The sequence below is a fragment of the Schistocerca nitens genome, chromosome 6, assembly GCF_023898315.1.
Source record: "Schistocerca nitens isolate TAMUIC-IGC-003100 chromosome 6, iqSchNite1.1, whole genome shotgun sequence".
Classification (NCBI taxonomy): Eukaryota; Metazoa; Arthropoda; class Insecta; order Orthoptera; family Acrididae; genus Schistocerca; species Schistocerca nitens.
Genome location: NC_064619.1, coordinates 510,622,533 through 510,639,161, shown reverse-complemented (window position 1 = coordinate 510,639,161; position 16,629 = coordinate 510,622,533). Strand labels below are relative to the sequence as shown.

At 44.0% G+C, this 16,629-nt stretch overlaps 1 protein-coding gene across 3 annotated transcripts in view; it reads left to right on the top strand.

The window, feature by feature from the left end:
• LOC126263158 (aldehyde dehydrogenase, dimeric NADP-preferring-like) overlaps positions 1-16,629 on the top strand; it is a 298,799-nt gene that overhangs the window by 155,963 nt on the left and 126,207 nt on the right. The gene's annotated exons all lie outside the window — the stretch shown is intronic.

Here is a 16,629-nt window from a genome sequence, read left to right as displayed (position 1 = left end):
TGAGCTTAGTTTAGCCATGGTAGTTCCTCTGCGTTTCCTCTTCACAATCACATCAACAACAGTCAACTTGGGCGGCTTTATAAGTCACTGAGCTCTCCTAACCGATCCATTCTGCTGTTACTGCTTCTCTACTCACAACAGAATACCCCGCCTCCTTTTTCAATGGCGGGTACGTTCCTAAGACATATGGTAGTGAATTTCGCATTGCATAGATGTGTCTGCATGCTTTTGATCGGATAGTGTACAGTCTTCCCACGAACCATTCGCGAGTAGACTTGGACCGGAGAGAACTGTTCGCCGCTTCATAAAGCAAGGGACCTGCAAAATAGTCGACGTGCATTTAGATAAACTACAAACATTTAAATTTTAGGTAAAAGTACTAAACTTCGTATGTGGTATTACACTACTGGCCATTAAAGTTGCTACACCAAGAAGAAATGCAGATGACAAACGGGTATTCATTGGACAAATGTATTATACTAGAACTGACATGTGATTACATTTTCACGCAATTTGGGTGCATAGATCCTGAGAAATAAGTACCCAGAACAACCATCTCTGGCCGTAATAATGGCCTTGATACGCCTGGGCATTGAGACAAACAGAACTTGGATGGCGTGTACAGGTACAGCTGCCCATGCAGCTTCAACACGATACCACAGTTCATAAAGAGTAGTGACTGGCGTGATGTGACGAGCCAGTTGCTCGGCGACCATGACCAGACGTTTTCAATTGGTGAGACATCTGGAGAATGTGCTGGCCAGGGCAGCAGTCGAACATTTTCTGTATCCAGAACCGTAACATGCGGTCGTGCATTATCCTGCTGAAATGTAGGGTTTCGTAGGGATCGAATGAAGGGTAGAGCCACGGGTCGTAACACATCTGAAATGTAACGTCCACTGTTCAAAGTGCCGTCAATGCGAACAAGAGGTGACCGAGACGTGTAACCAATGGCACCCCATACCATTACACCGGGTGATACGCCAGTATGGCGATGACGAATACACGCTTCCAATGTGCGTTCACCGCGATGTCGCCAAACACGGATGCGACCATCATGATGCTGTGAACAGAACATGGATTCATCCAAAAAAATGACATTTTGCCATTCATGCACCCAGGTTCGTCGCTGAGTACACCATCGCAGGCGCTGCTCTCTGTGATGCAGCGTCAAGGGTAACCGCAGCCATGGTCTCCGAGCTGATAGTCCGTGTTGCTGCAAACGTCGTCGAAGTGTTCGTGCAGATGGTTGTTGTCTTGCATACGTCCCAATCTGTTGACTCAGGGTTCGAGACGTGGCTGCACGATCCGTTACAGCCATGCGGATAAGATGACTGTCATCTCGACTGCTAGTGATACGAGGCCTTTGGGATCCAGCACGGCGTTCCGTATTACCCTCCTGAACCCACCGCGTCCATATTCTGCTAACAGTCATTGGATCTCGACCAACGCGAGCAGCAATGTCGCGATACGATAAACCGCAATCCTGATAGGCTACAATCCGACCTTTATCAACGTCGGAAACGTGATGGTACGCATTTCTCCTCCTTACACAAGGCATCACAACAACGTTTCACCAGGCAACGCCGGTCAACTGCTGTTTGTGTATGAGAAATCGGTTGGAAAATTTTCATCATGTCAGCGCGTTGTAGGTGTCGCCACCGGCGCCAACCTTGTGTGAATGCTCTGAAAAGCTAATCATTTACATATCACAGCATCATATTCCTATCGGTTAAATTTCGCGTCTGTAGCAATCTTCGTGGTGTAGCAATTTTAATGGCCAGTAGTGTATAAAGCCGGAGTGAAATGATATTGAAGTAGCATAACGTTTATGTAAGACAGTAGTTTCTACGCTTTTACTGTTACTTAAAAGTGTTGCTTTCCTCCATAACTCAGCAACTCGTGCGTTCTATGAAATTCTGAACCACACTTGAGAATCTGCGAGAGCCGTTCAGTAAGTAATGTAACCATTTTTCTTCTCGGCCATTTTGGTCGAAAAAAAAATGTATAACTTGTTGTGGGACGTCGTGGAATATTCCCGCTTCAGCCCCTATAGTTTACCGAGCGAGGTGGCGCAGTGGTTAGACACTGGACTCGCATTCGAGAGGACGGCGGTTCAATCCCGCGTCCGACCATCCTGATTTAGGTTTTCCGTGATTTCCCTAAATCGCTCTAGGCAAATGCCGGGATGGTTCCTTTGAAAGGGCACGGCCGACTTCCTTCCCCATCCTTCCCTAATCCGATGAGACCGATGACCTCGCTGTCTGGTCTCCTTCCCCAAAACAACCAACCAACCCTATAGTTTCATGAAGTTCCTATAGATGGTGGCGCTACACGTAGCCTTCAAAATGGCGTCTGTAATGGAAGTGCGTTCCAAACACAGAGCTTTTCACTGAGTTCCTTTTGGTGGAAAACCAGAGCACCACAGATATTCATAGACGTTTGTGGAATGTCTGCGGAGAGTAGGCAGCGAACCAAACGACGGTAACTCGTTGGGTGAGGCGTCTGTCATCGTCGTAAAAAGGTCGCGCAAATCTGTCCGATCACCCTCGTGCCGTCTGGCCGCACACAGCGATGACTCCAGCAGTGTAGGAATTAGGAATGTGCGGAAACTCTCATTCGAGGTGATCGACGCATCCATAGTCAGACACCTTGCTGCACAATTGGACGTCTCTGTTTGTAGTTCTGACACACGTCCACCAGTTGGGATACTCAAAGCTGTGTGCCTGCTGGGTTTCTCACCGCGTAACAGAAGACCATAAAAAGCAATGAAGGACCATCTGTGCAGAATTGCTTGCGCGTTACGAGGCTGATCGTGACAATTTTGTGTCGAACATAATCACAGGTAATGAAACATGGATTCATCACGTCGAACTGGAAACAAAACTGCTGTCCATAGAGTGGCACCACGCCACCTCCCGTGCGAAGAAAAAGTTCAGAACCGCACCCTCAGCTGGTAAAGTCACGGCGACGGCGTTCCGGGACTCTGAAAGGGTTATTCTGTTTAATGTCCTCCCTCATAGTGCAGCTAACAAGTGGACTGCATTACCCTCAGGAAATTCAAGAAACTACTTCAGTGTGTTCACCGCGACAAAAATACAAACGGACAACGCAAAGCCTCGCATAAGTCTGCGCATCCGGGAGGAGCTCACAAAACTCCAATCGAATTTTCTTCCTCATCCACCCTAAAGTCCGGACCTCACACCTTCCGATTTCAATTTGTTTGGCCCAATGAGGGATGCACTCCGCGGGAAGCGGGAAGTGCATTTTGGGGAGGTTATTGTTGCAGCAAGTGGTTGGCTCCGACGTCGACCGTTAGTGTCACGACGCCATACAGGCCTTCCCAGTAATTTGGCGTAAGGCCGTCGCCTTGAACGGTGATTATGTTGAAAAATAGGGTTTTGTAGCCAGAAGGGTGGGGTACAATGTGGTGTATTAGGATCATGAATAAAACTAACATGCCTCCAGAAAAAAGGTGTTGCATAATTTATTAGACGATCTCAGTAGTAGTGATCTCCTTTTACAGGAGGCAAGTTGGAATTGTTTCTTATTCATCTGATAAACAGGTTTCGCCATATCTGATATCTGTGAACAGTAAACTACATTAAAACATGTACCTTCCAATTGTTCTGTTTACCTCAGTTGGCGTTTGACAGCGTGCTATACTCGTATAGTTCACGGCATCAATACAATAATGGAAACGTGATACTATCGGCTCCTTTTGTGTTGTCACTTCTATTGCGCAAAGCATTGCGTCTACCAGTTAAGTAGGAAACTTTTCCACCCGCGAAAATTTCGCGCGTTTCACGAAAAAAAAAAAAAAAAAATCTGGTACTAAAATTGGTGGCTACCTTCAGACAGTACTCAGGTCGACTACGTTGCAACCTTAAACGTCAAGTGCCAAATAATGTAAATCAGACTATAGTCCAATTGGTTACCGGAGTGGATCAGTAAGCAGGGTTCAGATTCTCATCCAGTCATAGAAATTTAAGTATTCTCTGCTTTCCCTTAACTACACGAGACGGATGCTAGGACGCTTCCTTAAGCAGGCCAGGGCTGATTCCCTCTCCAGTTGCACTCCAGCTGAGTTTTTCAAAGTAATTTCGATGACTGGACGAAAATATGAACCCTGTTTACAGAACTATAGTCTTATTTACATTATTTAGCAACTTACATTTAAGGTTGCAACGTTGCCGTTCCAATTATCGTCCGAAGGTAGCCACCGCTGCTCTCCAATTTTCTCCTTAAAGTTTTTCTTGAACAAAAGTCAAGTGAAAATTTCACTCAAGGAGACGCTTAACTCTTAAGTTTTCTTTCTCGTTCCCCTTTGAGTGTTAAGATCGGTGCCCAACCCAGCTCTTCGCTACAATCAAGTGATAACGTCTAAAGTTAAGATAAGAATGTTGATGTACCAGATAAGTGACGAAGCACATTTCTCTGTTAAAAATGTAACTATCTTCATCCCATTGAAATAAAAGAGTTCCAGTGAAATATTTGGCCGGAGCGTGTTTGGCAGAGGAAAAAGTCTTGCACTCTTAACTGCAGCTTGCAGAGGTAACATTGTAAGTAGGCTCTTTAGGTTTTTATGTTGGTAACGTCACGTAGCGCTCTGTAGGAAAATCACTGGCTGTGCTGTGTGCAGTCTGTGGCTGGTTGGCATTGTTGGAATATTCGCTATTGTAGTGTTGGGCAGTTGGATGTGAACAGCGCGTAGCGTTGCGCAGTTGGAAAAAAGTCTTGCACTCTTAACTGCAGCTTGCAGAGGTAACATTGTAAGTAGGCTCTTTAGGTTTTTATGTTGGTAACGTCACGTAGCGCTCTGTAGGAAAATCACTGGCTGTGCTGTGTGCAGTCTGTGGCTGGTTGGCATTGTTGGAATATTCGCTATTGTAGTGTTGGGCAGTTGGATGTGAACAGTGCGTAGCGTTGCGCAGTTGGATTTGAGCCGCCAGCAGTGGTGGATGTGGGAAGAGAGATGGCAGAGTTTTGAGAGCGGACGATCTGGACGTGTGTCCGTCAGAAAAACGAAATTTGTAAGACTGTATGTCATGAACTGATATATATATTATGAATTTTGAACACTGTTAAGGTAAATACATTGTTTGTTCTCTATCAAAATCCTTCATTTGCTATCTATGCCTATCAGTAGTTAGCGCCTTCAGTAGTTAGAATCTTTTATTTAGCTGGCAGTATTGGCGCTCGCTGTATTGCAGCAGTTCGAGTAACGAAGATTTTCGCGAGGTAAGTGATTCATGAAAGGTATAGGTTATTGTTTTGTCACGGCCATTATTTTGTAGGGATTATTGAAAGTCAGATTGCGTTGCGCTAAAAATATTGTGTGTCAGTTTAGTGATGATCAGAATAAGTAAAGAAAGAAATGTCTGAGTACGTTCAGTTTTGCTCAGCTGTTTGAAAATCAAATAACATAAGAGGTTTATCAGCACAGTAATTCATTAATTTTTTAAGGGGAGGTTTCAACATATGTATCTTTTTAAAAGACATCGTGTTCACGCCACTGACTGTAACACTTTCTTTACTTCACGATTGCAATTTCGGCCTTAGGCCATGATCAAGTGAATATGTTACGGCTATTAGGCCATGTCAACCTAAAATGAGCTGACATATCTATAAGTCTTTTTTTTTTTTCTTTATTGTATTTCAATTCCCCATCGGGGCGGGCTGGCAGCAGCATATGCGCTGCTCCTCAGCTGAAAGACATAGAACAAAAACAAGAGAAGACATTTAAAAACAGCAAAGGAGAGAATAAGGTGAACATAGATATAAAAAAGGGGGAACATCATGGAAGACAATAGATAAAAAAACGGGGTGACTGTAAAATGGAGATAAAAAAGTGTGTAAAAGTAGCACACACAAAAATCCACACACTGCGACGATTAAAAAAACACAAGGTACAGTATGACTGGAGCATAAAGGTATCGACGGATTGCATAGCACATAACGTAACACTGACGGCGAACTTCAAGGCAGTACACAATTAAAATCACACCTCTTGACGCACAGGAGAAACAGCACTAAACACAACACTGATGTGGCACACTGATGATGATCAATACAGAGGATCTGCCAGGCGCTAGGAGAGGAGGGAGACCTGAAGAAGGGAGGGAGGGGAAGAGATGGGGGAGATGAGCGGGGGGCGCGCTGAAGAGGGCCAGGTAGGGAGGGATGGGGGAAGGAAAGAGGCAAGTATGGGGTGCAGGGTCTCAGGGGAGGGGGGGATGGAGGAAAATCCGCTCTGGGAGAAGGAGGGAAGAGGAAAAAGGGGGCCCTGGGGAGGGGGGAACAAGGCCAGGTTATAGTTGGAAGGAAGGGTAGATGTCACGGCGAAGTTCGTCATCCGGGAGGGGGAGGCGTTGGAAATTGCCCTGATGAAGGAGATGGAGGGTGTGGAGGTGGAGAGAGGGAGGGATACAGCGATAGAGGCGCGGCAACGGGCGGGGAGCTCCATAAGTCGTTGTCATTACTATTAAATACATTGGTGACGCTATTACATAGTGCAAGCACACACATCCATATGTCATAAAACAACATAGTCTGTAGACACTCATGTTCGTTAGCACATCACTAGTCACATTTGCACTAAACTGCAGCGGCAGATCACTGTTTACGGGCTACTGGTAGCCTTTTTGGCGCGTAAACGGATTGCAGATATTGTTTTGCTCTGTGTGGAGCGCCAATGCCGTCCAGTGACTATACTAGGAAGCATAGAATGTGCCACTATAATATCTTATGTAACCTATTTTCAATAAATCGTACATAAAATACATGGAGATTGATCACCGTTTTATATACATAAAGGATATACATCGTTATATATACTTGTAGGTATTCTTATGTTGCCCACTCATTACTGTTAAATTTGTATAGGTTATTTATTTCGTCGTGGTTTATTGTATTAACTTAGCATAACCAGAATCACAGAGGCGGTCACACACTTTCCAAATCAGCGGCAAGCTTTTATAAAGTTCTATATGACTGTGAATCCCAGGTACAAAAAGTTAATTAGATACATATCTGTTCAAAAGTGTCCGGACACCCTATGTAATGGGAAATTGTCCTCTAGGTGTCACGAGAGGCAGTTCCACCTGTATAAAAGGTGGCGGGGAGTATTGTGTTAGCAATGGAGGAGGAGGAACAGCAGAATGTGTCAACAGAGCTCAGTGACTTCGAAATTGCATTAGTCATTGGAAGTCACCTGAGTAACATGTCCTTCATGGACATTTCAGCCCTTCTAAAGCTGTCCAAGTCGACTGTTGGTGATGTGATTGTGAAGTGGAAATGCGAAAAAAAAAACCACAGCTAAAAAAAGACCAGGAGACCTCGTGCGCTGACAGACAGGGACCATCAACTACAAGGGAGGGTGATTGTAAATAATATGAAATCAGCGGAAGGAATCACTCATCAGCTGCTAGCACTAAAACTGTGAACAATGAATTAGAAAGTATAGGGCACAATGGTCCAGCAGCTCCCTATAAGCCACACATTTCTGTACTCAATGCTAGGCGACGCTTGAGCTAGTGTAAAGTGCAACGTCACTGGATAGTGGATGAGTGTAAACGAATGACTTGGAGTCATGGATCATCACACTATACCCTATGGCAATCCGATGGGAGGGTTTCGGTTTGGCGAATGCCTTGAGAACGCTACCTGCCATCGTATACAGTAACAGCAGTGAAGTCAGGGGTGGTGGTATTAAGATATGAGGATCTCATTCGTTTAAGATGTGGTCGCCTTACTGCGCTTAGAACACATTTTACGGCATTGTGTACTGCGTATAGTAGAAGAACAGGAAACGATTTTATCAACGTGACAATATTCTCTGTCGTAAAGCAGCGTCTTTGAGTCAATAGTTTGTGGACAATAACATTCCTGAAATAGGCTGACCTGCCCCGAGTCCCGATCTTAACCCAATGGAACACCTTTGGGATCAGTTACAATGCCCGCTTCCCTCCAGACCGCAGTTTCCAATTTCAGTACCTTCTCTGGTTTCGCCTCTTGCCATACCTTCACAGACGTTCAGACACCTGACTGAAAGTGTCCCCAGCAGAGTTCAAGGCGCTATAAAGGCGAAGTGGGGACCAGTGGCGGATACAGAAAAACCTCAGGGAGGGGGTGTTAAAGATATCTTGAGCTACCCTTACTTTTACCGTAATAAAAAATAATAAAGTCGCATGCAAATTTTAAGAAAATTTTATTTAAACTGATTTTACACATATGCAACACAACGCCACTTATGATATAAAAAAGTTACAACTGTGGTTCTCTTCTTTAAATGATGAATTCTATGCGCCTATTCTTCCAGGCCAACTAGTTAATTACATCGTCAATAGGACAATCAAGGTCAGGGTGAGTGTTCAGCAGAGTTAAGCCATTAAGTCGATCCTCCTTCATTGTCGATCTCAGCCATGCCTTTGTATGCCGCAGTGTTGAAAAGTTTCTGTATACTGTAGCAATAGATGCAGGTAGACAAGCAAATATCTTGTACAGCGTGTGGAAAGTAGGATTGTCAGACATAGGACAAACAGACAACGCTTGCATAGCAGAATCACGATCATTAAGGGCGTTTATGCTCGTTAGCTTATATTGAAGAATCTCTCCCATTAGTCTCATTTTAATCACAAAGAGAGATTCTTCTTCAAAGAACGGTAGCTCAGTTGAGCACTGATTCAATTTATGTGCCACATCATTACCGTCATGTTTCAGTAATTGTGAGGGCAAAAGTACACTCCTGGAAATGGAAAAAAGAACACATTGACACCGGTGTGTCAGACCCACCATACTTGCTCCGGACACTGCGAGAGGGCTGTACAAGCAATGATCACACGCACGGCACAGCGGACACACCAGGAACCGCGGTGTTGGCCGTCGAATGGCGCTAGCTGCGCAGCATTTGTGCACCGCCGCCGTCAGTGTCAGCCAGTTTGCCGTGGCATACGGAGCTCCATCGCAGTCTTTAACACTGGTAGCATGCCGCGACAGCGTGGACGTGAACCGTATGTGCAGTTGACGGACTTTGAGCGAGGTCGTATAGTGGGCATGCGGGAGGCCGGGTGGACGTACCGCCGAATTGCTCAACACGTGGGGCGTGAGGTCTCCACAGTACATCGATGTTGTCGCCAGTGGTCGGCGGAAGGTGCACGTGCCCGTCGACCTGGGACCAGACCGCAGCGACGCACGGATGCACGCCAAGACCGTAGGATCCTACGCAATGCCGTAGGGGACCGCATCGCCACTTCCCAGCAAATTAGGGACACTGTTGCTCCTGGGGTATCGGCGAGGACCATTCGCAACCGTCTCCATGAAGCTGGGCTACGGTCCCGCACACCGTTAGGCCGTCTTCCGCTCACGCCCCAACATCGTGCAGCCCGCCTCCAGTGGTGTCGCGACAGGCGTGAATGGAGGGACGAATGGAGACGTGTCGTCTTCAGCGATGAGAGTCGCTTCTGCCTTGGTGCCAATGATGGTCGTATGCGTGTTTGGCGCCGTGCAGGTGAGCGCCACAATCAGGACTGCATACGACCGAGGCACACAGGGCCAACACCCGGCATCATGGTGTGGGGAGCGATCTCCTACACTGGCCGTACACCACTGGTGATCGTCGAGGGGACACTGAATAGTGCACGGTACATCCAAACCGTCATCGAACCCATCGTTCTACCATTCTTAGACCGGCAAGGGAACTTGCTGTTCCGACAGGACAATGCACGTCCGCATGTATCCCATGCCACCCAACGTGCTCTATAAGGTGTAAGTCAACTACCCTGGCCAGCAAGATCTCCGGATCTGTCCCCCATTGAGCATGTTTGGGACTGGATGAAGCGTCGTCTCACGCGGTCTGCACGTCCAGCACGAACGCTGGTCCAACTGAGGCGCCAGGTGGAAATGGCATGGCAAGCCGTTCCACAGGACTACATCCAGCATCTCTACGATCGTCTCCATGAGAGAATAGCAGCCTGCATTGCTGCGAAAGGTGGATATACACTGTACTAGTGCCGACATTGTGCATGCTCTGTTGTCTGTGTCTATGTGCCTGTGGTTCTGTCAGTGTGATCATGTGATGTATCTGACCCCAGGAATGTGTCAATAAAGTTTCCCCTTCCTGGGACAATGAATTCACGGTGTTCTTATTTCAATTTCCAGGAGTGTATATTGAATTTTAAATGGTAAATATGTTCCTCAGCAAAACGTTCTCTCATGTCACTCGTAACATGGTCCAGTGTTGGAATAAAAACAGTTTTTCCAATATGTCGTAACATCACCCTTCTGATTGCAGTTTTCCCTGTGTCTTTATCTGCCTGTAAGACGAGGAACACTCATCTCCACGCTATAACGCTACGTTTGGAAGGTTCTCTGTTCAAAAGAACAGTGAAACATTCGGGACTTTTCTCGAACAAATGCCAGGCACAATAGCGTATCGAGATCACTAAAATGGCCGCGACTTTTCTCGTAGGTATGTGTTAGCTATCTATGAGCCAGACAGAAACATATAAAATACGATGACGTGTACGCGCGTGTTACATAGGAAAGTATAACTACTCGATAACTCGATTCAGTCGAGTCGACTGACGAAAGAAACGAACGAATAGCGTGGGGGCTGACTGGCGGGGGCGGCGCAGGTGGCAATGCCGGTGGCTCCGCTGATTGGGACGCACCCCGCATTAATGTCCACTAATAGGCATCCAGACACCGTTGATCAGCTAGTATACTTGTAGCCTGTGGACCTATACTGATGTAAAAGACTTTTTCCCCAAACTAGTTACAGAGGGACTCTGGTAACGTGGGCCTGCAGCTGCATACGTAATACTTGAACAATGATAACAAATGGTTCAAATGGCTCTGAGCACTATGGGACTTAACTTCTGAGGTCATCAGCCCCCTAGAACTTAGAACTACTTAAACCTAACTAACCTAAGGACATCACACACATCCATGCCCGAGGCAGGATTCGAACCTGCGACCGTAGCGGTCGCGCGGTTCCAGACTGTAGCGCCTAGAACCGCTCGGCCACCCCGGCCGGCCAACAATGATAACAAAACCAGAGGCTGTATTTGAATACTACACCACAGACAACCATGCTTGGCTTATTATTGCCACAGAAGGCACGGAATCCAGTTAATTTTGGCACGCTGCGTACGACTCTGTTCATTGCACATGACAACGGTTGTTAGTGGCAGGTTACGTTCGGGGCATAAAGACGACACCATGTGTTGTCGAAACTGGTAGCCTGTGTTACAAAAAATAAACGATGTTAGATTCAAATACAGCCGCTGGTTTTGTTATCATTGTTCAACTTACAGAGAGGTTATGCTATCAGCAGCAGTTTTTTCAATTCTTTTATCATATATCACAAAATTAATAAAAATTTTGTTATAATACAACATGCTGTGTAATTTATTTCTGTAGTCACATTTTCAGTATGGTAATTGAACCATGTTGTGCATTCTGCGAAGAAGTGATTTTGTTCCGGAAACATGGTAAAAATGAAAACCATTTACTTGGTTACTTGAAGTCGGTCATTACTATTGACAGATGGTAAACAAAAATAAGACGCTTTCCTGTAAAAATACGCAACCTGAGATTTTAATGAAAAAATTCAGATTTGAAACTGATGGTTTTGGCTTTCAAATATAACTAATTAGAACCGAAATGTGTCTGGTTGCTGTTTTCCATTAAAATTGTTTTGAAATACGTAACAGCCGTAGTTCCCAAGAAATATCGTCTGAAAAATTAAGTTCTCTTGTTTTCAGTATTTAGTCTCCTGATATGCTTTTCATGAAACACCCTACCACCTCACGAAACTTCATTTATTTCGTGTGCTACAGTACCGGAATATTGCATTTCTTCGTCCCACCTTAAACAGTTCTTTTCCAGATCTTAGCAGTCTTCCTTCAACACAGAGACTGTGTACACCGGGTGAGTACGATGACGTATAAATAATGTTAGGATTACAATTTAAGTCCTCTTACTGTTAACATCATCCCCAGTACGTATGTATCTCTGGAAACAAGTGCAACTGTCTTTCCAGACTCACTAATACGAGCGCGCAGGAACAATGCCACCATCAGTCACGAGTTTTTACTTTGTGGAACTCCTTTGCTTTTGGTTGGAAATTATTCTGATTCTTCGCTTCAGAGACAGAGCTAATCAAGTGGTGGCCTTATTCTTTAGTCATCCTTCGATTAATTAACCCAAATATTCATTCCTCACTTACTCGGAAGAAAGACATTCCATGGATACGAAGCAGTTAACGCCAAAATCGGTGTGGCTGTTAACAGAAAATCTATATTCTTCACGAGCATCACCTTAGAATTCTACAAGAAAATATCTTGTGTTACAAGTACAGACTATTTGTGTATCTGTGTATATTTTGAAAATCAAAAGTGTTAGTACCGTATCAACGTTTAGCAGTATCATGAATAATTTTACTCTCTTCTGACCCCTATTCCGTTGAAATGTGTACTGTAATACCGTATACAGCATGTTATCACCTTGCGACAAAATTTAACACACACTTTTAGTTAAACGTTTCGCTATCTGCTTGCTTCAGTGCTTATCTTCTGTTTGAAACTAAGGCTACAACAAGCGTTGCAAACTGATTGTAGTATCCATACACCTGGAATCTGTTACGAGAAACTCTGTAAATATAGATTAGAAAAAGATATTTGTCCGGTTGTGTCCTAACATCACAGAATTGTTGATACGCCATAAAGTGCTATGTTTTTAATATTTTACGAAGAGAATATTACAAAATAAATATGAATTATCTGTTGTAGAGTTTTATTTGCTGTACCGAAAAATAGTTGCAGAAGGTTAATACCTATGCTACGCGGCCTGATGTACTTCTCATTTTGTTTCCACTTCTCACAATCGACAATCGATATTCGTTGCATAATTTTTTACGCAACTCCTCTGACAACGCGGACCAAGAACAACCAGGAAATCAAACCACTTAACCAGAATGTGGAACGAGCGCGGAAGGTCATTCACTATTTGCACGAAGAATTTCAACGAAATATTTGATAACTCTAGTAACCTCGCGCGAATGTAATCGAATCTCGGCTAAAAGTTAAGGATTCATCTGCATCCAAGTCTATTGCGTGCAACAACACACAAGTTCTGGATGACTGTTGGAGGATTTAGCTAATGTATCTTCCACGATTTGCGCCAGCTGTTAAAATCCATATTGCACTTCAACATGCTGAAGCAATTCGCAAGCCATATGAGCTTATGGCATTCGTTGACTAAGTGTATCACTGAAAATGAAATCTTAAAACCGTTATACGAGTCCTCTATTTTAGAGACCTTTATTAAGGCTCAGTATGGACTTGCTGTCTCGCCCACTAATCTCCATTCAGTCGAAGTGCTAAGTAAGTGAGCGTTGTCTGGAAACCAGCTCCACTGGACTGAGAAATATGGCATCTCCAACCTGTCTTCACTTGAAATATGTACCAGTCTCAATCCCAAAAATTTTGTTTGTTCTTCTTCTTGTGGCCTTACAACCCTGCGTGCGTCTTCGCCTCCTTAACAATTCCTTCCATTCTACCGTTTCATTTACTTTCCTTGTCCATCCCATGATTCCTTCCACGTCTTCCCACCATTGTTTACGCGATCTTCCTTTTAATCTTCGTTCTATCAGTTTCAATTGGAAGACCACCTTTTGTAGGTCTTGTGGCCTCTATTCTTACGACGTGTTCCAGCAGAGTATTCTTTTACTTGTAATCATTCTTACACGATCAGCTCCTTGAATGAAACTAACCAACTCATAATTGGTCCTTGCTCCCCAAGAATCATTAATTCGGGTCCCTCCACTGTTTCATTTTTTGCAGCTACAAGGTACTGGTCCGAGTATGAGTTTGCATACCGAAATGTGCGTACATTTTCATGTTGCTTGAACATCTTTTAGATACCAATATGTGGTCAGCTGGCCTGTATTAGTTCCTGGCATCTTCCAGATCCCTTTTGTGAATATATTTTCTGGGGAAACGTGCTTACTGCTTTAAAATCGTTGGCAGCTGCGAACTAGGTAACTGCCAGCCCATTAGTAATTGTTTCCCCAAGTACGCTTTCGTTACGAAAGAGAGCATGAATAGGTTCTTGTTTTCCAAGCTTTGCGTTATAATCTCCCTGGACTATTCTCGAATCACGGGCGTGTACCCCTTCATATTGCTGGTAATAGCTATACGCCAGATCCTCATCAGATACTTCTGTTAGAACCTAGAAGTTTACAAAAGGAGTATTTTACAATGAACCGAGCACCGTGATCTCTCCTTGTCTATCGTATCTCCCAGGGTAATAAAATGTAAAATTTTCCTTCTGCATTTCTCCTTTACCCTTCCATCTGATGTCTTAGAAAGCAACTAATCCGATCTGTGCTTAAACACTTCTTTGGCTACGTTATTCATTGCTCTTGATTTTCAGTGCGTTGATGATATGTGACTTTATCTTGTCCTGTTTTACTCATCATTACCACGATGATGTTGGGTTTGATAGCCAAGTACAGCCACCTAAATTTTATGTCATAAAGTGTCTGATGAAGTAAGTTTTACTTCCTCTCTCAACAGTCAGAAGTCACGCAAGTTATGTTTCATTGACGTGCAGTGTAGATCAATAGCTTTTATCGTTCAATGAGAACTTATATTTCCACTGCTCGTATGCTAAATAAAATTTTCTCCCTTTAGCCTGTTAGTGTCACCTGCAGATGTCGAGTTCACATCACGAGACCCCGTATAAAGCACGACCAACAGTTCAGTCCCTGAAACTTACTTAGGAATTCCCTAATCCTCTTGACCAGAATGCGGATTCTCCAAAGTGGTAGCTAACAGCTTCTCGGGGAAAACCCACAGGTTATTAGCTTATTATTTCCGTAGAGGCTAATGCAGTATCTGCAGCTCCAGCATTTCCAGAGCTTAGTACTCGCGGCCTTTAGCTGAAATCGCAGGAATATTGATATTCATATCCATTGTGTGCTAGGTATCTGTATCGAAAAACAGTCGAAATCGAAATAAACAAAATTTCCCGACAATTTAAAACTGTCTACTAGACCAGAACTCGAAATCGGACCCCCGTATTGCATGAGTAGTGTTCTTACGACTGAACGATCCACACATGACATACGGTGTGCCTTCGCATCATTGATTGTATCAGTACCTCTCACATACTTTCCAAATTTCACTGAATCGGGTAAGAAAATTACTGGCTAATGACAATGTTGCGGGTTAGATTCCGGTTCGGCACACATTTTCGCTGCAGTGTAAAGATTCATTCTCAAAACAAATAGCCTTCTAACACTCAATGGCAAAAATTATAATAAGTTTTATAATACCAGTTTCAGGTGTGCTTTTAGCCTGATATAGATAGTTTTTAAATACTATCAAAAAATAAGCGGTGGAACCAGAATTTTAACCAATCCTGGCAACATTTTACTGGTATTCTCGATGGTTATTCCCTTCCAGCCGTTGTCTTGAAACAGCGATGTTTGCGTGTGCAATTTTTAGTAGGTATACGTTAGCGTAAACACGAATTCTTTGCCCGTCTTTAAGGAAGGCGGTAGGACAGATGTACTCAAGAATGCTATATTGGCTAAGCAACAATAATATTCTTATAAAATCACGGTTTGGATTTTATAACAGTTGCTCAACAGAGAATGCCATTTACATGTTCACTCACCAAGCGACACACCGGCAGGTGTTTTCGGTGATCTATCTAAGGCATTTGACTACGTGAATCACAGTGTCCTCAGAGCTACAGTGAGGTTTTTATGGAACTGATAGTGTAGCCAACAAATGGCTAACGTCGTATAAGAAAAAGAATACGGAAGGTTGTACTAATCCATCCAATGTAAGCAGTGAAGGAGGAATCCACAAGCCGCAATCTTAGGTCCACTGGTGTTCCTCATGTATGTAGACGACCTTCTGTCTAATATACAACAAGCAGGATTCTTTTTGCTGAAGGCACTATCATTGTAATCACTTATAATGTAACTCGCAGGTAACACTAAAATATGATGATGATACTGCCTCCATGAGCTAAAGCCGGTCTCGCAAGTGAACACAAATCCGAGAAATGAAGATTTCCTCAGGAGCGATTTCATTAAGTCGCCGAGTAGTTAGCAGTGACATTTCACGGATTTATGCCGTAATCTTAGCAATTAGTTCCAGAAAGTAGTTTCATTTCTCAGTACACTACTGGTGTGCAAATGGGCAGTGGTTCCCAGTGGTCTGTTGAAAAAAGTTGCTTCAGAAACTCCTGCAGTTTGTGAGAAGTACATTAGTTACGCTGCGTGGCTAAGTCGTGGGACATTACAATGGACAACCTCTGTTTCCCGTCACGTTATACAAGTGCCGGCGCAATATGTCGTCGTCCTAAAAACGCAACAAAATGAGTCAATAGGTGAAATATAGTTTCAACTGAGCATTAGGATGTAGTCCCAAAGTTCGGGCATTCGGTAAGATATCTCATAGAAACTTGCACACGCTTATGCGATTATTTGTTAACGACATTATTGTCAAATGAGAACGTAAGGGAAGCATGGATTCTGTCATCCCGCTGGTAAGCCTAATAGATTGAAAGAGACTGCCTAAATTAAATAAATATAGTATGAACCAACGATAT